This window comes from Hyperolius riggenbachi, chromosome 2 (assembly GCF_040937935.1).
Source record: "Hyperolius riggenbachi isolate aHypRig1 chromosome 2, aHypRig1.pri, whole genome shotgun sequence".
Lineage (NCBI taxonomy): Eukaryota > Metazoa > Chordata > Amphibia > Anura > Hyperoliidae > Hyperolius > Hyperolius riggenbachi.
In genome coordinates, this window is record NC_090647.1 from 438,466,408 (window position 1) to 438,492,992 (window position 26,585).

At 43.9% G+C, this 26,585-nt stretch overlaps 1 protein-coding gene across 5 annotated transcripts in view; it reads right to left on the reverse strand.

Moving 5' to 3' along the window:
* Positions 1-26,585, reverse strand: part of CDKL5 (cyclin dependent kinase like 5) — a 494,542-nt gene that overhangs the window by 331,180 nt on the left and 136,777 nt on the right. For all 5 annotated transcript variants that reach the window (XM_068269971.1, XM_068269974.1, XM_068269970.1 and 2 more), the window contains exon 2: positions 22,954-23,007. The gene's annotated coding sequence lies outside the window, so the exon portion shown is untranslated. The remainder of the gene's footprint in view (positions 1-22,953; positions 23,008-26,585) is intronic.

A 26,585-nucleotide genomic window follows, 5' to 3' on the forward strand; every position in this document is an offset into this window, starting at 1 on the left:
GTTATTACTCACTGAGAGACATGGCAACTAGAAAGCTAGTGATAGTTGCTGATCTGTGAAATGGGATAAGGTACCTTTGCTCACTCTGCAGTTGGTATGGCTTCTTTAACCTCATTTTGCAGTTTTTCTAGTTGATGGAAGTCTATTCAGTTTCAGTATTTTTTTTCTAATTTGTCAGATTTTAACTGCCTACTTTTTTTTCGCAATAGTGGTCCTTTAACATGTTTGGACAACATCAGTAGTTCCAGTCCTTATATGTGTCACTTGGCGGCCAATGGACCATCACTTCAATTATTATAATCGAACCGGATAAAAATCAGTGCTGCCAAGTGCATGCTCGATCAATGATGAAACCAATTTCAGGCAAAAATTGGTCACATGAATCGGTCAGACATGCTGCAAGATGTAGGGCCAACTTGCTCGATTGGGTGCGTGGTGGTAACAGCGAGAGATATTGGAGATTAATAATGAACGTGATTAAACCCCCAACGATATCTCCCCTAATGTTCAAGAGAAGTAGTCTGAAAAGCTCACATAGACTGCCTTTGAGTCCTGTCGTGCAGTATCTGACATTCACACAGGAGACTCAGCAAGCCAGTTAACAAATACTCAATAATGCAAAGGTGTTGATGTACAATGCACTAAACTTTGTGAACGGCACATTATGATATATTTCACACATTGGCCCTTATTCAAATCATTTTTTCTCTTCTTAAAGAGAATCTGTATTGTTAAAATCGCACAAAAGTAAACATACCAGTGTGTTAGGGGACATCTCCTATTACCCTCTGTCACAATTTCGCCGCTCCCCGCCACATTAAAAGTAGTCAAAAACAGTTTTAAAAAGTTTGTTTATAAACAAACAAAATGGCCACCAAAACAGGAAGTAGATTGATGTACAATATGTCCACACATAGAAAATACATCCATACACAAGCAGACTGTATACAGCTTTCCTTTTGAATCTCAAAAGATCATTTGTGTGTGTACCTTCTGTCCCCTTCTTCTCTCATGCACTGAACATTACAGGCTTCCTGCAGACAGCTCTGCCTGTGCCTGTGTTTGTAATTCCTCAGTATGTGTCAGCCAGCTACTTTCACAGCCTAACAGAGGATTTTTATCCAGCTCTCTTCTATCACTGATAAGATAGCAGAGAAGCTGCAGGCTTATGTAAATAAAACACACACTGGAGTGTGCATAGAGGAACAGACCAGCACTGAAGAACTTGGCAGCCTTCCAGACACAGGCCGACAAGTCTGACAAGGGAAAGATACATTGATTTATTACATAGACCTTGATAGTACAAAGTGCTGCAGTGAGCCAGAACAGATTAGAATAGGTTTAGGAACTTGTAGCATGGTAGAAAAAACGATGTAATTTTTGTTACAGAGTCACTTTAAGGCTGCCATACACTGTTCGATTGCCACCAGATCGACCAGCAGATAGATCGCTCCGTGATCGAATCTGATCAAAGAGGGATCTATTGGCTGCCGTACTGCAAACAGATTTTGAATCGTTTTCACTAAGAAACAGATTTACAATCTGTGGAGCTGCCGCCTCCGCCGGCGAGAGTCCCCCTGGTCTCCGCCGTCTCTTCTCCGCTCTGGGCTCCAGCTTCACTTTACTTCCTGTCGGGGGAAGTTTAAACAGTAGAGGGTGCTCTACTGTTTAAACTTACTGTCGGGACAGGAAGTAAGTGAAGCCAGCCGGAGCGCAGCACGAAGAAGTGACCGCGGGGACACGCACCGGCGGAACAGGTAATGTATTGCCGCTAGCGTCGGTCATCGGACATTCGAACACCGCTATCGATGCACTCCCGAAGCGCCAGCGATCTAGCGAAATCTTCTGCACGGGGACGATCGATTTCAGACGGAAATCGATCGTTCGGTCAGGGTTTGCGCAACGATTTCACAGCAGATTCGATCACAGTGATCTAATCTGCTGTATATCGGCAGGAAAATCAGGGTGAGTAAAACATGATATTACCTATCTATTCTAATTAACATAAGTAATGTAACTTAATGACAATTTGTTTAGGCTGAAGTTCCCCTTTAAGTGTATGGGCCACTTTAGTTCTTTCCTAGGTGATATTTTTACACCTTATCAATAGAAATGCCATTTACCACTTTCCTACCACAGGTCATTTCCCCTTAAAAACCAGAGCAATTTTCACGCCTCCCATTCATTTGTCAATAACTTTATCGCTACTTATCACACCGCATTGATCTACTGTGTTTTTTTTGCCACAAATTAGGCTTTGGGTGGTACTTTTTACTAAGAATTATTTTATTTTTTATGCATGGCAAAAAGAATAAGAAAAAATTGAAAAAAAAATATTATTTCTCAGGTTTCAGCCATTATAGTTTTTATAATGAAAAGTGCTACTGTATATAAAACTCACATTTTATTTGCCCATTTGTCTTTGTTATTACAACATTTAAATTATGTCCCTAGTACAATGTAGGGATGCTCAAATCCAGTGAATCCCTATAGTTGCTATCCGTATTTCACCCAGATACCTGTGTGGGGTGGGCGGGGGGGTCAAGCTTATCTGTCTGAAGTCTTCTTCGGTCCGTCCCTCGGCGCCTCCCACGATGCGTTCCACGTGACGGTCACGTGAGTACAAACACTTCCTCCTTCCGGGTTGAAGGAGTAAGTGTTTGTAGTCACGTGATGCACGTGGACCGCATCGTGGGAGGCGCCATGGGAGGCACCCAATTGAGGTTATTTAGCACCTATGTGCCTTTAACTGTGAGCGCGGATTTTTGTAAAGAGTTATGTATTTATTGTCTATCACAGCAATAGTGTGAACGCAACCCACATCTTATAGTGTGTGTTTTTATATTCCTAAGCGCATGTTTTATTTTTAGTACTATAGAATATAGATTGTTAGTGCTTTTCAGTGGTGCTGTTTTTTTTTGTTTTTGTTTTTTTTACTTTTTCTGGGAAAAATTGTGTTCTATATCAGTGTTTTTCAACCAGTGTTCCGCGGCACACTAGTGTGCCGCGGAACGTTGCCTGGTGTGCCGTCCTCTTCTCCCCCCCCCCCCCCCGGCCCGTCTCCGCGGCCGTAGCTGTTATTACCTTAGCAGCGGCCGCTCTCCCCTCTCCGGCGCATGTGTTTATTTTGCAGCGTATCTCCGGCTGCTCTGTGTGATGCGGAAGGAGGCAGGGCTCGGTTACCATAGTAAAAGCGATACATATCGCCGTTACAGGAAGCCGCTGCCCTGCCTCATTCCGCATCACACAGAGCAGCCGGAGATACGCTGCTAGAATAAACACATGCGCCGGAGAGGGGAGAGCGGCAGCTGTTAAGGTAATAACAGCGGCGGCCGCGGGGACGGGCGGGAGGGCACTATACTGGCTATACTGGGGCACTATTCTGGGGCACTATACTAGCTATACTGGGGCACTATTCTGGCTATACTGGGGCACTATACTAGCTATACTGGGGCACTATACTGGCTATACTGGGGCACTATACTGGCTATACTGGGGGGCTATACTGGGGCACTATACTAGCTATACTGGGGAGCTATACTGGGGCACTATACTGGGGCACTATGCTGGCTATACTGGGGCACTATACTAGCTATACTGGGGCACTATACTGGCTATACTGGGGCACTATTCTGGCTATACTGGGGCACTATACTAGCTATACTGGGGCACTATACTAGCTATACTGGGGGGCTATACTGGGGCACTATGCTGGCTATACTGGGGCACTATACTAGCTATACTGGGGCACTATACTGGGGCACTATACTGGCTATACTGGGGCACTATACTAGCTATACTGGGGCACTATACTAGCTATACTGGGGCGCTATACTAGCTATACTGGGGGGCTATACTGGGGCACTATGCTGGCTATACTGGGGCACTATACTGGCTATACTGGGGCACTATACTGGCTATACTGGGGCACTATACTGGCTATACTGGGGCACTATACTAGCTATACTGGGGCACTATTCTGGCTATACTGGGGCACTATTCTGGCTATACTGGGGCACTATTCTGGCTATACTGGGGAACTATACTAGCTATACTGGGGGGCTATACTGTGGCACTATACTGGGGCACTATATTAGCTATACTGGGGGGCTATACTGGGGCACTATGCTGGCTATACTGGGGCACTATACTAGCTATACTGGGGCACTATTCAGGCTATACTGGGGCACTATACTAGCTATACTGAGGCAACTAAACTCCCTACACTGGGGCAACTATGCTAGCTATGCAGCCGCACCCCAGCCCCCTCCCCCCCCATAGCCTGCTGCGCACGGCACTGTCCACTAGGTCGCGCAAACAACCGGGGGTCGCGCAAACAACCGGGGGGCGCATCCCCGAACCCCCCCCCCCCCCCCGCGCGCCGTTCCCCGGAGAAAAATGTGGTCAGACAGTGTTCACAGGGCCGGAAAAGGTTGGGAACCACTGTTCTATATAATACTGGGTCCATATCATACTTAAACAGGTACTGGTTCAGATCCTTCTCTTTTGCCAAACTAAAAAAATTGTTTAGAAATTTGGATTGATGGCACAATCATTTGTTGTTGGATTGATGGCACAATCATTTGTTGTCATTCGGCACCATTAACATTATCCGATTCTATTGATTGTGTAGTCAATTATTTGGGAAATTGATATGTTAAAAGGCAACTTTGACCGCAGGGTGAACATAAAAACATTTTTCTTAAAGGGACTCTAAGCAGAAGACAAAAATGCCAAACTGAACATACATGGGGCTTCCTACAGCCTCCCATAGTATGTGAGGTTGCACCGCTGACAGCTCAGTTAATGTGTGCCTTCGTCTCAAGTCTTGCCAACAGCACATGCGCGGCCCATCCGCGCACCCATCTCGCTTGTCCAGCCATCGCCTTAAGCAAACTGCGCACGTGCAGTTTATTGTTTCGAGAACAGGGCATGTGCAGAATGCTAAAAGTGGATCTGCATCCAGAAATTAAAAAACCCGTCAGCGCAGCTATTTGCGCCAGGCGCCAGAAGTGGAGTGATGCAGAGGCTTCTGGACTGCTTCGTGGCTCGAGACTACGCAGGTAAATATAACTTTTCTTTACAGCTGCGCTGACAGGTTTTTGATTTTTGGATGGAGATCCACTTTAAGGTGATGGGCATGTGGACAGGCCACGCATGAGCAGTTGCACAAGGCTCCAAGCGAAGTTGCGTACTAACAGAGCCGACCAGGAGTCGAAAGGAGGGAACACAGAGGATGCCGAGGAACTTCACAGGCTACAGAGGGTCTGGAAGCCCCAGGTAAGTAAAGTTAAGCGGTTTTCTTCTGTTCAGGTCCCTTTAATGAATTTTTTTAAGAAATGGCTCTGCAAACTAGCAGCCATCCCAGCTTCAAAACTTCAAAAGAAATTGTTAATTGGTTATTGACAGAAACCTTAAAGGGATACTGTAAGGGGTCGGGGGAAAATGAGCTGAACTTACCCGGGGCTTCTAATGGTCCCCCGCAGACATCCTGTGCCCGCGCAGCCGCTCACCGATGCTCCGGCCCCGCCTCCGGTTCACTTCTGGAATTTCTGACTTTAAAGTCAGAAAACCACTGCGCCTGCGTTGCCGTGTCCTCGATCCCGCTGAAGTCATCAAGAGCGCACAGCGCAGGCCCAGTATGGTCTGTGTCTGTGCAGTACACTCCTGGTGACATCAGCGGGAGCGAGGACACGGCAACGTAGGCGCAGTGGTTTTCTGACTTTAAAGTCAGAAATTCCAGAAGTGAACCGGAGGCGGGGCCGGAGCATTGGGGAGTGGCTGCGCCAACACAGGATGTCTGCGAGGGACCATTAGAAGCCCCGGGTAAGTTCAGCTCATTTTCCCCCGACCCCCCTACAGTATCCCTTTAATATCTCCAACAGAAACTATTTCTGGCAGTTTTTGTTTCATCTATTATAGACAGTACACATGAATGCAGCAGAAACCATACATCCTATGCTTGGCTGTAAGTGCAGATGTACTGCCACCCTATGTATCTAGAAAGAATGGCTGAAAGGGTGGCTGAATACTGTATATGCCTTGAGGAGACAGAAGCCGGTGTTCTGGTCCCCTCACTGCAGCATATTAACTAACAGATTTGTGCAGCTCAAAATACCAGTCATCCAAATGTGAGCTCATCCTCAGAAGGCTGGCTCTGGATCCACAAGACCAAGCTCTCCATCCTACGCATCTCTTCTCATAAAGGCAACAAGGAAAAAAAAAAAAGTTCTGACATTGCACAGAGAACATAAAGTGCCACGGGCTCATATATGGAAATGTTTTCTTTGCATTAATAGTATATAATAACCTCATTTTAAATAGAAAATCCTTTACAGCTTTATACAAAAAAAAAAGGAAAGAAAAGAAAAGAAAAAATCATGTTGCAGTACAATTAACAGAAGCTTCAACAAATAGGAGTGTGTTTAAATGATATGTAAAATAACATAATTGATAAAACAATGAATAAAATAGATTATTTTTTTACATTTATAAATTATTTAGTCAGTGTTTGCCCACTGTAAAATCTTTCCTCTCCCTGATTTATATTCAGAAATTTATCATTGTTATGACATCTTTAGTTCTGACAGGTGATCCGTATGGAATGTTTGTTACTAAGAGTTCTATGCACAGAGGGAGATATTGCTTGCTTGGCAGATAAAAAAAACTGTCATTTCCCACAATGCAACAAGGTTCATGACATCATACTGTCGGAGGGGTTTCACCCCAAAATCAGCCACACAGACCCCCGATGATCTAATCGAGATAAAGGTTCATGGGAAAGGGGCCATCAGCTACTGATTAGGATGCAGTTCAACCCTTGGTTAAAGTTCATCCTTAAACAAAAGACATAGACAAATGCCCTGCAATACTAAATAAAAAGTAATACCATTTCAGGCTAGTTGATGTATATCCGAGGCAAATAAAATGTATAAAAAATAGATACCTACCTAAGAAGGTAAAAGCCTCTGGATCCTGCAGAGGCTTCCCACGTCCTCCTGGCCACCACACACGGACGTCCGAAAAAAATCTGTCAAGAGCCTGTTGCGCAGATGTACTACGGTCGCGCTTGTGCATGAAGAGGAGCGTGGTTGTCTGCTTTTTTGGTCCGAGGTTCACCTCAGGTTTACTATATCCCTAAAATCACCCTGTAGTGTGAGGCATATGAAGGCTGACATGTATTTCTGTTTAAACAATGCATCTTACCTGGCTACCTCATCTTATTCTGGTTTTAGCAGTGTCTGAATCACACACCTGAAAAGCAGGTGGGTAGTGAAGTCAAACATTAGGGCTTGCTCACTGATTGCAAGTGCATGAGTTTTAGGCTGCTTTCACAGTGAGATGTTACAGGCGCACATTAGTGCAGCCTGTAACCGTCCCCAACGCACAGCAATGTAACTGCAATGGGCTGTTCACAGTGCCCACGTTGCGTTATATTGTAACGCTGCACGTCAATCTAAAGTGCAGCATGCTACGGCGTTCCACTCACGTGGTCTCCACCAGCGCATGCGTACCATAGTACGCATCACAGACGCATCAAAGAGCCGCTTAACGCGGCCCTTTGCTAACGTCCTCTGCCACCACCACCATGCGTTGCGTTAGGTGCACGTTATGCGACCTTAACGTAGCACCTAACGCAACGTTTTAGTGTGTAAGTAGCCTAAGTGTTCGTACTTATGTACTTGCATGTGTTATGTTTAAAAAAAAAAAAAATGTACTGCTGCACACATTTTTTTGCCAGTGGGAATAGGGTTGAATCTAAATGCCTATGTGACCCTCTGAAAAAGAAACAAATATCCATATTTACGTGCATTTATGTGCTTTTTTTTTAAATGAAAAAGCACTTAGAACGTATCTGCTTACTTGTTTTAGGTCACTGGTTACAAGTATTAGGGCCCACTTCAAGGTCTGATTATCGCGAGATGGGCAAAACAGAATCATCCACAAAAAAACCATCTATTAAAATACTTTGAAGTGCAGCTTCCAAAGCAGAAGGAAAATATGTTATAATTATCATCATAAATCTAGAACATTGGTGGAAAATGTAAAAATGCTGCCAAAATGATACCATTTAATGATTAACCTGAAAACAAAAATTACTTAAAAATGCGACAGTTCAAACCTCTAGTGCTTCTTCGCTGGAAATATTCCCAGATAAAAAGCTGGAATAGCTCAGTCCATAATATATACACACACTGATCAAAGCTACTGCATACAGATAAAATGCAAATGCTAAGATTACGTGTGTGTACGAGCTTCAAAAGGTAATGAATGGCATATAGTCAGGAGAGCCCACTACAGAGTTCACTTCAGTGCAATCAAGTGACATCTGGGCTCATGAATCCAAATCCCAGACGCAGGGCTGTCCTCCGTGCATTCACAATTTCAATAAACTTATATTCCAGCATCTATTTTCTGTCATTCAGGTTGAAAAGTTACCTTTCCATGAGATGTCATGGAACAAAATAATATTCCTTGCTTCCGATGGTAATAATTCCAAACAACAAGGGGCAAGTCTTCAGCTACAGCACATATCTACTATCGATCAAATGTGGGTACAGTTAAATCAAGACATTAATCAACATGGTGCCCAAAATAATCACAAATGATCATTTCATGCAATACAACTAATATTTTTACTTGGCTCTAGCATGACAGATCCATGGAAATAATTTGTGGAGCTGTGCATCTTGAACTGTTAACATATAGTACAGACATAATAGGTTTCCATGCTACTAAATACTATTACAGCAAGGTATGGATTCCATGCTATTAGATACTATCACCGCAAGGTATGGCTTCCATGTTACTAGATACTATTACAGCAAGGTATGGCTTCCATGCTACTAGATACTATCACTGCAAGGTATGGCTTCTATGCTACTAGATACTATCACCGCAAGGTATAGCTTCCATGCTACTAGATACTATCACCGCAAGGTATGGCTTCCATGCTACTAGATACTATCACTGCAAGGTATGGCTTCCATGCTACTAGATACTATCACCGCAAGGTATGGCTTCCATGCTACTAGATACTATCACCGCAAGGTATGGCTTCAATGCTACTAGATACTATCACTGCAATGTATGGCTTCCATGCTACTAGATACTATCACCGCAAGGCATGGTTTCCATGCTACTAGATACTATCACCGCAAGGTATAGCTTCCATGCTATTAGATACCATCACCGCAAGGTATGGCTTCCATGTTACTATATTCTATCACTGCAAGGTATGGCTTCCATGCTACTAGATACTATCACCACAAGGTATGGCTTCTATGCTACTAGATACTATCACCGCAAGGTATAGCTTCCATGCTACTAGATACTATCACCGCAAGGTATGGCTTCCATGCTACTAGATACTATCACTGCAAGGTATGGTTTCCATGCTACTAGATACTATCACCGCAAGGTATAGCTTCTATGCTACTAGATACTATCACCGCAAGGTATGGCTTCCATGCTACTAGATACTATCACTGCAAGGTATGGCTTCCATGCTACTAGATACTATGACCGCAAGGTATGGCTTCCATGCTATTAGATACTATCACAGCAAGGTATGGCTTCCATGTTATTAGATACTATCACAGAAAGGTATGGCTTCCATGTTATTAGATACTATCACCGCAAGGTATGGCTTCCATGCTACTAGATACTATCACCGCAAGGTATAGCTTCCATGCTACTAGATACTATCACCGCAAGGTATGGGTTCCATGCTACTAGATACTATCACTGCAAGGTATAGCTTCCATGCTACTAGATACTATCACTGCAAGGTATAGCTTCCATGCTACTAGATACTATCACAGCAAGGTATGGCTTCCATGCCACTGAAAACTGTCACAGCAAGGTATGGTTTCCATCCATGCTACTAGATACTATAACAAGAGAATGTTCCCATGCTACTAGAAACTATATCAAGCAAGGTATGGTTTCCATGCTACTATATCAGGGGTGGGCAAACTTTTCTTTGATCGGGCCACATTCCTCTAGAATGCGTCCCGCATCAACAGTGTCCGTCTCCCTCCCTTCAGAGAAAGCATACACGGGGAAAGATTGAGTGTTAACTCACCCAATCACAATATCCAGTGACAATCTACATGGCAATGGCGGCATCACGCTGTGGACAGGTCACATGACTCCAGCATTGACATGGGGATCGCCGCTGGATAGTGCGATTGGGCAAGTTTTTCCCTTGACATGCGCTGCACAAATTTTCGAACAGACAGCGGGAGGGAGAAGGGAATAGGAGTGAAATACCGCCCTCTATGGCTGGGCCAGCTTCATAGCGGACATAGTTTGCCCAGCCATGTACTAGATTCTATCACAGCAAGGTAAGGTTTCCATGTTCCTAGATACTATCACAGCAAGGTGTGATTTCCATGCTATTACAGCAAAGTATGGCTTCCATGCTACTAGAAACCATCAAAGCAAGGTGTGGTTTGCAGGCTACTAGAAACCATGAAAGCAAGGTGTGGTTTCCATGCTACTAGATCAAGCATGGGCAAACTTGGCCCTCCAGCTGTTAAGGAACTACAAGTCCCACAAGGCATTGCAGGAGTCCGACAGCCACAGTCATGACTCCTAAAGGCAAATGCATTGTGGGACTTGTAGTTCTGTAACAGCTGGAGGGCCGAGTTTGCCCATGCTTGTACTAGATACTATCACAGCAAGTTATAGACACATATCAGGATGAAGTCATGGTGAGAAATAGAATTTGGTAACTTTACTGCGATGAGGAGAAACATTCTGTTTGGCCAAATTTACAGCGAGAAATGGGATCTATAAGTTTGCCAAGCAGGTCCATGTAATTGCCCATCGTGCACATAACAACAGTCACCAACTATTATTATATCCTGATATGATTCAAAGAAGACTGCAGTGATTGCCAATTGATAGCAAAATCATGGATTTCAAAAGAAAATATTTATTTTTTCTCTAAAGGGATCCTTAACTGAGAGTGATATGGATTTTAAACAATACCAGTTGCCTGGCAGTCCTGCTGATCTCCTTGGCTGCAGTAGTTGCTGAATCACACACCTGAAACAAGCAGGCAGCTAATCCAGTCTTGGATCAGAAGGAGAGTCAGGCAACTGGTATTATTTTTAAAGGAAACATCCACATCTTCTCAGTTTAGGTTCCCTTTAACCACTTGCCGACCGCCCACTGCACAGGGGCGGCCGTAAAGTGGATCCCGCAAGGACCGCCACATGCACAGAGGCGGCGGTCCTTGTACGGGCATGGGCAGAGCAATCGCGTCATCCGTGACGCGATCCTCCGCCGGGGATCGATGGCCGGGGATTTAGCCTCCAGCTCGCCGGCCACTTAGCAGCGCCGGCGGGCGGAGGAATACAGAATTCCGCCGATCATTGTGTATAATAGGCTTTGTAATGTATACAAAGCCTATTATACAGGCTGCCTCCTGCCCTGGTGGTCCCAGTGTCCGAGGGACCACCAGGGCAGGCTGCAGCCACCCTAGTCTGCACCCAAGCACACTGATTCCCCCCCCTGCCCCCTGATCTCCCACAGCACCCCTCAGACCCCCCCACTGCCCACCCCCCAGACCCCATGTATTCACCCAATCACCCCCCTAATCACCCATCAATCACTCCCTGTCACTATCTGTCGACACTATTTTTTTATTCCCTAAACTGCCCCATGCTCCCTCCTGATCACCCCCCCCCCTACCCCTCAGATTCTCCCCCTCCCCCCCCCCCTCCCCCCTGTGTACTGTATGCCTCTATTCCCCCTGTAATAACCCACTGATCACCTGTCAATCACCTGTCAATCGCCCATCAATCGACCCCTGTCACTGCCACCCATCACTCTAAACTGCCCCTTGCGGGCACCCAATCACCCGCCTACACACTCAGATTGCCATCAGACCCCCCCCCCTTATTAATTCGCCAGTGCATTATTTACATCTGTTCTTTCCTGTAATAACCCACTGATCACCTGTCAATGACCTGTCAATCACCCATCAATCACCCCCTGTCACTGCCACCCATCAATCAGCCCCTGTCACTGCTACCCATCAGATTAGACCCCTATCTGCCCCTAGGGCACTCAATCACCCGCCCACACCCTCAGACCCCAGCCTTGATCACCTCGCCAGTGCATTGCTTGCATCTATTCCCCCCTCTAATCACACCTTGAGACACCCATTAATCACCTCATGTCACCCCCTAGCACACCTACCCATCAGATCAGGCCCTAATTTGCCCCGTGTGGGCTCCTGATCACTCGGCCAAACCTTCAGATCCCCCTTCGCCCCCTCATAGACCACCTGTCATCAAAATTTGCAGATGATTATACCCCTGAACAGTCATTTTGAGACATTTGGTTTCCAGACTACTCACGATTTTGGGCCCGTAAAATACCAGGGCGGTATAGGAACCCCACAAGTGACCCCATTTTAGAAAAAAAAGACACCCCAAGGTATTCTGTTAGGTGTATGACGAGTTCATAGAAGATTTTATTTTTTGTCAAAAGTTAGCGGAAATTGATTTTTATTGTTTTTTTTTTTCCACAAAGTGTCATTTTTCACTAACTTGTGACAAAAAATAAAAATCTTCTATGAACTCGCCATACACCTAACGGAATACCTTGGGGTGTCTTCTTTCTAAAATGGGGTCACTTGTGGGGTTTCTATACTGCTCTGGCATTTTAGTGGCCCTAAACCGTGAGGAGTAGTCTAGAAAACAAATGCCTCAAAATGACCTGTGAATAGGACGTTGGGCCCCTTAGTGCACCTTGGCTGCAAAAAAGTGTCACACGTGGTATCGCCGTACTCAGGAGAAGTAGTATAATGTGTTTTAGGGTGTATTTTTACACATACCCATGCTGGGTGGGAGAAATCTCTCTGTAAATGGACAATTGTGTGTAAAAAAAAAATCAAACAATTGTCATTTACAGAGATATTTCTCCCACCCAGCATGGGTATGTGTAAGAATACACCACAAAACACATTATACTACTTCTCCTGAGTACGTCGGTACCACATGTGTGGCACTTTTTTACACCCCAAGTACGCTAAGGGGCCCAAAGTCCAATGAGTACCTCTAGGATTTCACAGGTCATTTTGCGACATTTGGTTTCAAGACTACTCCTCACGGTTTAGGGCCCCTAAAATGCCAGGGCAGTATAGGAACCCCACAAATGACCCCATTCTAGAAAGAAGACACCCAAAGGTATTCCGTTAGGAGTATGGTGAGTTCATAGAAGATTTTATTTTTTGTCACAAGTTAGCAGAAAATGACACTTTGTGAAAAAAAACAATTAAAATCAATTTCCGCTAACTTGTGACAAAAAATAAAATCTTCTATGAACTCACCATACTCCTAACGGAATACCTTGGGGTGTCTTCTTTCTAAAATGGGGTCATTAGTGGGGTTCCTATACTGCCCTGGCATTTTAGGGGCCCTAAACCGTGAGGAGTAGCCTTGAAACAAAAATGACCTGTGAAATCCTAAAGGTACTCATTGGACTTTGGGCCCCTTAGCGCAGTTAGGGTGCAAAAAAGTGCCACACATGTGCTATCGCCGTACTCAGGAGAAGTAGTATAATGTGTTTTAGGGTGTATTTTTACACATACCCATGCTGGGTGGGAGAAATATCTCTATAAATGGACAATTGTGTGAAAAAAAAAATCAAACAATTGTCATTTACAGAGATATTTCTCCCACGCAGCATGGGTATGTGTAAAAATACACCCCAAAACACATTATACTACTTCTCCTGAGTACGGCAATACCACATGTGTGGCACTTTTGCTGCAGCCTAACTGCGCTAAGGGGCCCAAAGTCCAATGAGCACCTTTAGGCTCTACACGGGTGCTCACAAATTAGCACCCCCCAAAATGCGAGGACAGTAAACACACCCCACAAATGACCCCATTTTGGAAAGTAGACACTTCAAGGTATTCAGAGAGGGGCATGGTAAGTCCGTGGCAGATTTCATTTTTTTTTTTGTCACAAGTTAGCAGAAATGGAAACTTTTTTTTTTCTTGTCACAAACTGTCATTTTCCGCTAACTTGTGACAAAAAAGACAAACTTACTTGTGGTAACGTCTTTTCCAGGAGTCGGAAGGACAGCAACCCTGAGACTTGTCTCCTTCCATTTTAGATTGGACAGGACGCTAGTTAAAAAATTAACATAATGAGATTAGGCAGGAACAGGCATCATATATAAGGCAGCATTCCCTTACCCTCCTCAGTAATAAAAAAAAAGACTTCACACAGAATGATGCTTCAACAAAAAATGTTTTAATATTATTCGGGTGGGTAGCTAGGGTGCTGTCCTTCCGACTCCTGGAAAAGACGTTACCACAAGTAAGTTTGTCTTTCCAGGACGTCTCAGGGCAGCAACCCTGAGAAGATAAAACAAGAAAACTTTATTAGGGAGGGATTACAGCCTGCAACACACGTCTACCAAAACATAAATCAGAATTGGATGATAAGTCCAGTCTATAATGTTTAACGAACGTATTGTGGCTTGACCAGGTAGCCGCTTTACATATCTGCTCTATAGAAGCTCCTGCCCTCTCTGCCCATGATGTTGACACAGCTCTAGTCGAATGTGCTTTCACCGGTCCAGATAATTGCTTTCCCCTGTTGGATGTAGGATAATGCAATGGCCTGTCTGATCCATCTTGCTATGGATGATTTAGAGGCCTGTTTGCCACGACATTTCCCGGCAAAGAGAATCAACTTGGACTTCCTCCACGATTTAGATCGTTGAATATACTGTAGTAAACACCTCCTCACATCTAGACAGTGCATCTTTTCCTCTTTATGATTTGATGGGTTACTGCAGAAAGTTGATAACAGGATCTCCTGCGATGTATGAAATTTGGATACAATCTTTGGTAGAAAAGAGATGTCTAAGCGAAGAGTCACTCTATCTTCGGAAATGCTACAGTATGGTTCATTGATAGATAACGCCTGTAACTCTCCCACTCTTCGTGCCGAAGTTATGGCTAGAAGAAAAGCCATTTTCAAGGTGAGATGTTTTTCTGAGATTTCCGAGATTGGTTCGAAAGGAGGCTCACATAGAGCTTGCAACACTGTGTTCAAGTCCCAAGTTGGTACTTTTATCTGTACTACAGGTCTTAGTCTTTTAAGTGCCCTAAAGAAGCGAACAACGTATTCCTCTTCTGACAACCTTCTCTCTAAGAAAACACTCAATGCAGCGGTCTGAACTTTCAGAGTACTAGAGCTTAGGCCTTTTTGGAATCCCTCCTGCAAGAACTCCAGCACTGAAGAAGAGAGGGCTGGGTCTTTAGTTGTAGTTGTAGACCAGTTGTTGTAGGTTTTCCAGGCTTTAGCATAAATTTGTCTTGTCACTTTTTTCCTGCTTTGAATAAGTGTTTCCGATAACCTGTTAGAGAATCCCTTCTTTTTTAATAATTGCCACTCAGGCTCCAGGCAGAAAGATGAAGGATTCCTGGATTGTGATGCAGAACCGGACCCTGGCTCAACAAGTCCGGTCGATCCGGCAGGATCAGGTGATCTGAGGCTAAACCTCGTAGCAGAGCAAACCAGGATCTCTTGGGCCAGTATGGTACCACCAAGATTGCTTGGGCCCGGTCTCGTTGAATCTTGCTCAGTACCTTTGAAATCAGTCCCAAGGGAGGAAAAAGGTAAAGATGATGATTGTTCCAACTGACTGAAAAGGCGTCCAGGACCCAGGGATTGTCCTGTGGACACAGGGAGGCGAATCGAGGACATTAGGCATTGTTCCTTCTTGCGAACATGTCCACATCTGGTGTTCCCCACCGCTGAGAGATCTGCTTGAAGACTTGGTCGTTTAGAGACCACTCGTCTTGATAGATCCTCCTCCTGCTTAGATAATCTGCTACGCAATTTAGAGTTCCCTTCAGATGAACTGCTTTCAAGGGCTTTAAATTCCTTTCTGCCCAGAATAGAATCTTCGAGGTTAGACTCCACAAAGATCTGCTCCTTGTCCCCCCCTTGACGGTTGAGGTAGGCCACTACAGTGTTGTTGTCCGTCCTAATTACAACATGAGGTTGATGGATAAGTAGGGAGAAGGCCTGAAGAGCTTCCCAAACAGCCCGCAGTTCTCTGTAGTTCGAGGATCTGCTCTGAATCAGTGTAGACCAGTGACCTTGAGCCGGTAGTTGTTCTAGATAAGCTCCCCATCCCCAGGAGCTCGCGTCTGTTGTGATTAGAGTCTGTTGAGGAAATTCCCAGAGATTTCCTGCATTCAGATGTTCGTGATCTAACCACCAGTCTAGAGACTGTTTCACTCTCCAGGGAATTGTCACTCTTTTGTCCAAAGACTTCGGGCTTCTGTCCCATTTTGATAGGATCCAGTTCTGTAAAGTCCTGGAATGCAACTGACCCCATTGTGTTGCCGGGAAGGATGCTGTCATGGTACCCAATAAAGCCATAGCCTTCCTCAGAGGTATGGTGACTGCGCTCTGATAAGAAAGAACAGAATTTAACATCAGCGAGGATTTCCGTGATGGCAGAAACAGTCTTTTACTGACAGAACATATTTCAAACCCCAAGAACTCCATGTACTGTCTGGGGAGTAGAGATGACTTCTCCCAATTATTCAACCACCTCAAATTGATCAGGAACTCATGAGTCAACTCCACTTGGAGATTTACTGAATCAAAAGATGGACCCCAGATAGGTAAGTCATCCAAATAAGCAATCACTTGAACAGAAATGTTTCAAGTTGAGGATGAATCGATAGCTTCCTTGTGGCTTCTTTACTAGGAAAACGGGAGAGTAAAAACCCTGACCTTCCTGACATTTGGGAACTTGGCGAATGACCCTCTTGGATAACAGTGACGCTACCTCTCTTTGTAGAGCTTGATTCCGAACCTGATCTCTTGGTGGGGGAGTTACAAAAAATTGCCTTGGTGGAGGGTATGAAAATTCTAGCTTGTACCCCTGGAGAATGATGTTCAATAGCCATCTGTTGTGAAAATGTTCCTGCCAGTGTTCGAAAAAGTGAGATACCCTGCCTCCCACTGGAATCCTGGCGTCATTGTTTAGGCTGTTGATTGGAAGGGGTATAGGGTAGGCCGGGCTTTGAACGCTGTGTTCTATTGGGAGGCCATCTTCTTCTGGGAGCTGATCTATTCTCTGTCTCCGTTTTACCCTGGTCATGAAAGGAACGGTTTACCCGAAAGTTACGTCTTCTGACGGGAAAGTTCTTTTTCCTGTCTGAGGATCTTTCTAAAATCTCATCTAGCTTGGAACCAAAGAGAAGATTGCCCTCACAGGGAAACACACATAGTTTTGATTTTGATGATGTATCTCCCTGCCAGGTTTTGACCCAAATGCCTTGTCTGGCCGTGTTTACTAAAGCAGAAGCCCTGGCGGTAAGGCGGACTGAATCGTCCGCAGCATCAGTTAGGTAGTTAGTGGCATGCAGAATCTTAGGAAAGGAGTTAAGTATCTCTTTCCTAGGAATCCCAGTTGCAATCTGAGTCTGTAATTCAGTCAACCAGATTTTTAGTGATCTAGAAACTGTGGTAGAAGCTATGGATGGTTTGAAGTTCAATGTGACAGCTTCCCACCCCCGCCTTAAAATATTGTCCATTTTCTTATCTATGGGATCTCTTAGGTTGCCAAAATCTTCGAACTGAAGCTCAGACCTTCTGGATACCCTGGACAAGGCCAGATCTAATTTTGGAGAGTGTCCCCAGATTTTCTGATCCTCTGGGCTATAGGGATATCTCTTTGATAAGGATTTAGGCCAGAAAGCCCTTTTTTCTGGATTATCCCATTCTTTCTTTATGATGTCTTTTAAACTGGAATGAACCGGGATAAAAGATGACTGAGTATCTGAAAGACTTTCATACATCTGGTTTAGAGGCGTCAAAGTCTTTTGTTCTTTAGTAATTCCCATCGCACAATGCATTGCTTCAATTAGTTCCTTCATAAAGTCAGTAGAAAAGGCAAACTTTAGTGGTTTTACATTTTTACCCTCAGATGCATCTATATCTGATTGGGGCAATTCTTCTAGGGAGGAAATGTCTATTTCCCCTTCTGACCCCTCAGACCTTTCTGAGTCCACCTCAATCCTCCTTCTCTTAGGTGGTCTGACAGGGGATTGGGAAGTACCAGCAATAGGGGCATCAGAGGAGAGGGTAACAGCGGGGGTACTCGAGGGGACATCAGGGTTTATAGCTGATCTCTTAATCTCCTGAATAGTTGATGACATCTCTGACCTCATCCAACCCATTAGATCTTTCAACAGGGTAGGTGACTCATCTTTAACAACTTTCTCCGTGCAAGTCTGACACAGATGTTTAGCTGAGTCCGGCATACGACTACTACATACTGCACATTTCTTTGACTTAGGTACAGATTTAGTCTCAGAAGTAGTTGATTTTTCAGGCTTATCAGTTTTATCAGACTTCGCCGGCCTATCTTGTCTGCCATGCCTTGAATCCGAGTTTACATTCTTTGGCTGAAAAAACACAGACAAAGGAAAATAGCTAAAGCCTGAACCTCCCTCATAACAACAATAGAATATATATGTATATACACATCAGGTATTAAGCCAAAACATACACATGTGACACATACCAGAGAGGGAGTGGAGCTTGTCTCCTCAGAGCCCTGGGAGCAAGAGCCTGCGGATGCCTCCATGGTCAGCCTAATAGATTGACCATGATGCCACCTTAAATAAAACAATGTGGTGCTCCGCCCAAAATAAGCTTATGCGCATGAGGTTTTACCTGATCCATGCCGCATTTCGAGCAACTAGCTTCTACAGCGGCGAAGAGCCGTTGGAGCGCACGCCGGGCTGACTTCCTGCTTCTTCCCAGCCGATCACATGACCCAGTCATGTGATCCGTGCGTCCTTTCTGGCGGAAGTTCTCCGACGGAAGTCCTCCACCTTCAGCGCGTTTGCGCACAATGCAGGGAGAGGCAGATGCGAGCGGCCAGCGTCCGGGCATGGCTCCAACTGACCAGCGCAACTCGGAAAGCGAGGCCGCCGCGGCTCCTGAAGCTCTCTCATGGGTAGCCAGCCCCTCCAGCAAACCAGCATCCTGCTGGACAGGAAAACAACTGAGGAGGGTAAGGTAATGCTGCCTTATATATGATGCCTGTTCCTGCCTAATCTCAGTATGTTAATTTTTTAACTAGCGTCCTGTCCAATCTAAAATGGAAGGAGACAAGTCTCAGGGTTGCTGTCCTGAGACGTCCTGGAAATAATATCTTCTATGAACTCACTATGCCTCTCAGTGAATACTTTGGGATGTCTTCTTTCCAAAATGGGGTCATTTGGGGGGTATTTATACTATCCTGGAATTCTAGCCCCTCATGAAACATGACAGGTGGTCAGAAAAGTCAGAGATGCTTAAAAATGGGAAAATTCACTTTTTGCACCATAGTTTGAAAACGCTATAACTTTTACCCAAACCAATAAATATAGGCTGAATGGGTTTTTTTTTTATCAAAAACATGTTTGTCCACATTTTTCGTGCTGCATGTATACAGAAATTTTACTTTATTTGAAAAATGTCAGCACAGAAAGTTAAAAAAATTATTTTGATGAATATAATAAAAAGTAAAAATCGCAGCAGCAATCAAATAGCACCAAAAGAAAGCTTTATTAGTGACAAGAAAAGGATCCAAAATTCATTTAGGGGGTAGGTTGTATGAGCGAGCAATAAACCGTGAAAGCTGCAGTGGTCTGAATGGAAAAAAAAGGTTCTGGTCCTTAAAGAGACACTGAAGCGAAAAAAAAATGATGATATGATGATTTGTATGTGTAGTACAGCTAAGAAAAAAAACATTAAGATCAGATACATCAGTCTATTGTTTCCAGTACAGGAAGAGTTGAGAAACTCCAGTTGTTATCTCTATGCAAAAAAGCTATTAAGCTCTCCGACTAACATAAGGCCCATACACACGTCGGATTTTAGCGAACGACCCGTCGTTTGAACGTTCCGTCGTTCTGACGTTTTCGCGTCAAATCCGACGTGTGTACAGACTATCGTTCGGGTGATAAGACTGGTTACCAGCGATCCGCCCGGCGGATCGTTGGTAACCAGTCTTATCACCCGAACGATAGTCTGTACACACGTCGGATTTGACGCGAAAACGTCAGAACGACGGAACGTTCAAACGACGGGTCGTTCGCTAAAATCCGACGTGTGTATGGGCCTTTAGTCGTGGAGAGGGCTGTTATCTGACTTTTATTATCTCAACTGTAATTGAACTGTTTACTTTTCCTCTGCTAGAGGAGAGTTCATTACTTCACAGACTGCTCTGAAAGACTCATTTTGAATGCTGAGTGTTGTGTAATCTGCACATATTATAGAATAATGCAATGTTAGAAAAAACACTATATACCTGAAAATAAAAATAAGAGAATATTTTCTTTGCTGCTAATCTTCTAGTAATTATTCATAGTACACAACCAATTCATTACATCATATATTTTTTTCGCTTCAGTGTCTCTTTAAGGGGGGTAAAGCCTACGGTCCTCAAGTGGTTAACACAGCACTTTAGCCTCTAATAATCAAAAACACGTTAGTTTTTTTTTCCTGAATACTCATGCAGTTACAAATTCAGAATAATGCCCTCTGTCATTTTCTGCAAATTTATTATTTTTCATTACAGTCCTTTTTTTATTTTTAAACTGGCTTTAGCTTATGGCATTTTATTCATTAAAAGTAATGTTTGAAAAAAATCTCTCCAACTTTTTATTAATTCAAGATTTTCTTTCAATTAATTACTTTTCTAAGTAATTTCTAAAAGTGCATATATACAGCAAAAATTGAATTATTTAATGTTTTGGCTTGCCAGGCATCGCACATAATTACCACAGGCCAGTTTTTCAAAAAACAAACTGCTGGTTGTTTCTAGTAATGACATGCATTAAGCAGTGCGCAAACATTTAAGGGGCCCATACACTCCGCGGATCGATATCGATCACAAATCATTTGACCAATCAATCGATTTGCGGCCGATTTCGATCGATTTCAATCGATCTGACATATTGGAAAATTTAGGCTTATCTTGAGATGGCTTATCATTTTGCATTGGACCTAATGGAAATCTGATGGCATGAAAATGCCATCAGATCGATTTTCAATAGATTTCATACTGAAATCTATTGGAAATCTGTTCCTAGTAAAAAAAATGTTCCTAAACACATCAGATAGATCAGAATATCTACTGATGATCTATCTGCTGCTAATCTAATGAGTGTATGGCCACCTTAAAGCAATCCTAAAGAGAAATAAAAAACAAAAGATAAATATTGATATGCCATAGGCTTCCACCATACCAGTGATGGGTCCCTCTAAACCTGCCCAACCTAGCAGGTCAAATAGGTTTCTTCTGCCTGTGAACAGGGCCGTCGGCAAGTACAACCGCACTGGGCATGTGCGAGTACAAACCATGCATGCTCAGTATGGGAAAAAACAGTGCACAAGTTCTTTTCTCTATTGGCACATGCCCAGTGCACTTGTTCATAGCTGCGCTCCTAGCCTGAAGATAAAGAGACCAACTGCTGTGGAACGGTGGCATCTAGAAGGATCCAGGAAGCCTCTGATCTATCCGCATGCATGCCGTTACTGAAGTAAGTATCTAACTTTAGTAGGGTTTGGTTTTTTTTTCAGTTCAGGATTGCTTAACCACTTAAGCCCAACTGGACGAACATTCTTGTCCAGTTGGGCTGCGCGCACTCCTGCGGGCCACACACGCTCCCGCAGGGTCTCCCTTGCACGCTCCCGCCACCGGCCGTTAGCTCAGCGATCAATGAAAGGGATTATAAATCCCTTTCATTGATCGAAGCCCCCCGCAGAAAAACCGACAGCGTCTCATCAGACGCTGCGGTTTTTCTGAGTTCAAAAAGTTTCCCGTCTTCATATTTCTTCCTGGGAGCGAGATCGATCGTTCCCAGGACTTTTTGACTGTGGCCATCTTGTTGCCAAATAGTAAAACTACACCCACATCCACTTTTTATCAAATAAAAACATTTTTAACATTTAAAATTAGCGTTTTTTACTCCCACACCAAAAATTACCCACACACACGTTTTATACAGCACTAAATATGTTGTTATACAGTGCATTTATGCATTCACTGAAAAAATCCACTATTTAGATCACCATTAAAAGGCAAGAATCACTAAACATATTTTCCTTATCTGTAAATGTAACCCTACTTTAATAACATCACTTATTTTGTGTACAGATAAAATGGCCCTTAAAGGACACCTGAACTGAGAAGAATATAGAAGCTGCCTGCAATATTTATTTTCCTTTTAAACAATGCTAATTGCCTGGATTGCTGTTCATCTGCCTTTAATCATTTTAGCCGTAGACCCTGAACTAATATGCAGATCCGATGTTTCTGACTGAAGTGTGACTGGATTAGCTGCATGCTTGATACAGGTGTGTGTGATACAGATACTACTGATGCCAGCATGCATGTCAGGCAATTGATGTTGATTAAAAGCAAATACATATATCAGCCTCCGTATCCCTCTCCCTTTAGGTGTCCTTTAACAGTCATTTTATCTATACAGAAAACAGTGACATGCTGGTAAAATATATATTTTTGGTAAGAGCTTCTTTTTAAGATCATTTACTCACAATTCATTATAAGTACACTAAAACATCAGACCTAGTATAAAAGGCCAAGTAAAACTTCAACATACTAGAATACTGGGAAGTCAAGATACATGCACGTTTATAGATTTCTGAGTAAAAATGACAGTGTTTTGTGTTGAACAATGACATGTATAACAGAATACTTGATGACGAAAAATGTACTTTGGAAAACGCAAGGGTGAGTTGACATTATGTGAGTTCCCTACACATTTCAATGGCTGCGTATAGTGATGTATTCAGGCTCGTGCAACAGTATACTACTACATTCATAAAGCAGATCTGGGGGGAAAAAAACAAACTGAATACAAGACCAACCTCTTACCTTAAGAAGTTCTCCACCTCAGAACATCATGATGTCAGGATAAGGAGAGTTGGTCTGAAAAGAAAAAGAAAATAAGAAATAAAAATGTAATTCATTATTAAGAACTAGAAAAATCCTCAGTTGGTTGCTTTGGATCACAAGATTCTGGAGACATTGTGTGACACAACTGACCACTGACATTATGGTAAAATCTTTCTCCCACTCTTCGAAAATGAAGACTAGAACTGGTGATTGGAAGTTAGCCCAAAGTCAGTTGCCAGTAGGAAGAGTTTATTAAAGCTGTCCAACACAAGTGCCTCAGTGGCCATGAGGATTTGTGTAGCATTAAACATCTAAAAAGAACAAACATGGCACAACTATTCTTGCTGCGAGATACAGTGGCATTGTTAGGTGCCTCGATTGTCTTCCTCCTCTTCTTTAAGCGTGATCATGCAGCTGGCTGGGAGGTGGACATGCCTGATCCATGGACCTGCATCACTTGGCTGTACTGGTGCAGAACTTTAATCCTCCTCATATGGTGCGTGCTGTCTATACTAGAGGTGCGGCTAGACCAGCGTCTTTCAACCGCTGTGCCGCGGCACACTAGTGTGCCGCGGGATGTTGCCTGGTGTGCCGTATAGGTCTGGCCTCTCGCCAGACCTGTTCCTACTGCAGGGCGCAGGAGGGGGGAAGCAGCGCTAGAAGGAGGGGCAGTGGAGGCAGCGGTGGGGAGGTCGGAAGTATCCCCCCCTCCCTCACCTGGGACCCCTCCTGCCTCTCTCCCCCTCCATTTAGCGGTGGCAAGTGCGGGCTCGGTGGCGGGGAGGCATGCGGAGAATTACTCACCACTTCCGCGTTCCAAGCGCCGGCAGAGTCATGTCGTCAGATTTCCGCCTTCAATGCCGCCCACTGTGCTTCCTGATTAGCGGAAGCACAGTGGGCGGCATTGAAGGCGGAGATCTGTGACGACATGACGCTGCCGGCGCTTGGAACGTGGAAGTGGTGAGTAATTCTGCGCATGTCTCCTCACCGCCGAGCCCGCACTTGCCACCGCTAAATGGAGGGGGAGAGAGGCAGAAGGAGGTGTCCCAGGTGAGGGAGGGGGGGGGGGATATTTCCCCCCTCTCCACCGCTGCCCCTCCTTCTAGCGCTGCTTCCCCCCTCCTGGGCATCTATACTGGGGGGGACTGTACTAGCTATACTGGGGGCAATTAAACTAGCTATACTGGGGGCAACTAAACTAGCTATACTGGGGGCAACTAAACTACCTACACTGGGGGAAACTAAACTAGCTATACTGGGGGCAACTAAACTAGCTATACTGGGCACTATACTGGGGCACTACCTACCTATACTGGGCACTACCTACCTATACTGGGCACTACCTACCTATACTGGGCACTATGCTAGCTATACTGGGCACCATGCTAGCTATACTGGGCACTATACTAGCTATCTGGGCACTATACTAGCTATCTGGGCACTATACTAGCTATACTGGGCACTTTACTGGCTATACTGGGCACTTTACTGGCTATACTGGGGCACTACCTACCCATACTGGGCACTATACAGGGGCCCCTACCTATCCACACTGGGACTATACTAGCTATACTGGGGCACTATACTAGCTATACTGGGGCACTATACTGGGGTAACTATACTAACCATACTGGAGCAACTAAACTCCCTATACTGGGGCAACTATGCTAGCTATGCAGCCGCACCCCAGCCCCCCCCCCCCCCATAGCCTGCTGTGCACGTCACTGTCCACTAGGTCGCGCAAACAAGCGTGCATCCCCCCCCCCCCCCCCCGGCCGTTCCCCGGAGAAAAATATGGTCAGAAAGTGTTCCCCGGGCCGGAAAAGGTTGGGAACCACTGGGCTAGACGATACATCTGGTTATAGATATTCTGTGTCAGGATAAGCCTCTAGTATTGGCCATGCACACCACACTGGGAAAGGTAGAAGGCGGAAGTTCTGCATGTGGGGAAGGGGATCAGGTAGAACCTCTTCCCGGCCAGCTGCACTGTCACTCACCAACCACCTCCGAGGTCTGCTTGTCTTCATAAGAAGTGGGGTGCTATTGGTGCTTTATTTTAGAGGGAAGAAGAGTATAGTGCCACACATCCCCTGGTGCCTCATATTGTCTCAGATCCTAGCAACGCCCATGGAGAGATGCAAAGCAGCATTAGCTATAGCACCCATTACCGTTCCCTAGCAGTATTGACGGTTATACACATCCATACAAACCATGCTGTGAACAGTATTGACGTGCATACACATTAATACTCTCCTGCACTGTATACTAAACCCTTGCTTGACACATTTTGGCAAGTTACAGGAAAAAAAAAGGATATAAAAATTAATTGAATCACTTTTTGCACAGAACTCCTTGGGAAATTGAATGCCAGGGAGGTTAATACTACCTGCTATACTGTAAGTCCTAATGGGCATGCTCCTCCCATCCTGTCATAGTTTGTACTTATGTATGCTGGAGTCATTTGCAGCCTTTATTTACTATTCAGTGTCTCATAAATAGTATTGGTGTTCAAATTCAAATTTCTGCATTCCGAAGCCCGCATTATGCCTAACAATGCACTTCAGCACCAAAGCTAAAGAAAAGAGTCATAGGGAGGTCACTCACATGCAGTTCACCCCATGCTTCACAAAGCTTCCATGCTTCCTCCTTCCGGCTTGGAAGGCACACGTATCGGAGTCATGTGAAGCGTGATGTGGACAGCAACCCCATGACCCTCTTCACTAACCTTGGTGCTGAAGTGCTGTGTACGGCCCAATGTGGGTTTCCAAATGAAGAAAGCTGGATTCAAACAACAACACAGCTCGTAATATGTGCACTTTATAAATAAAAGATAATAATATACATTTTTGGCATTGAAGATGTGAGCTGAAAGTTTGTGTTCTTAATGCTGCTTTATAAATAGGCCGGTGGATGTCTCAGCTGTGTAATCTCATCTAGGAGTAGTGGGCTCTAAACTCAGCTTTTTCAAGCTGTCAAAGTTAATTGGAAAGGCACTTGCTGGCTTCAAATGCTGAACATGAAATATTCAAGGGTAATATTTAATATTACAAATGTACTTGCAGTAACGGTGCATAATACACACACACATATACATATATATATATATATATATATATATATATATATATATATACACACACACATATATATATATATATATATATATATATATATATATATATATATTATACATATATACATATATATATATATATATATGTACATATACATATATATATATATATATATATATATATATATATATATATATATATATATATATATATATATATATATATATATATATATACACACATACATACACGCACAAACATACACACAATCCCCTTCATTAACACTGGTTGCCATGGATTACACTGCAGCACTTTTTCACAAGTTACTTGCATTATTAAATAAGACCGAATGTGGAATTATATAATTCATAGACATTCTATATTACCATAAACATCCATGGATGAATCCATGTGTGACACAAGTATGAAATTACATTTGAATGGAATGGTAAGCATAAGTATATAGAAATGGAAATTCACACACTAATCATAGATGGTAGCAGCTGTGTACATGAATATCCTGTATATCATTAGACA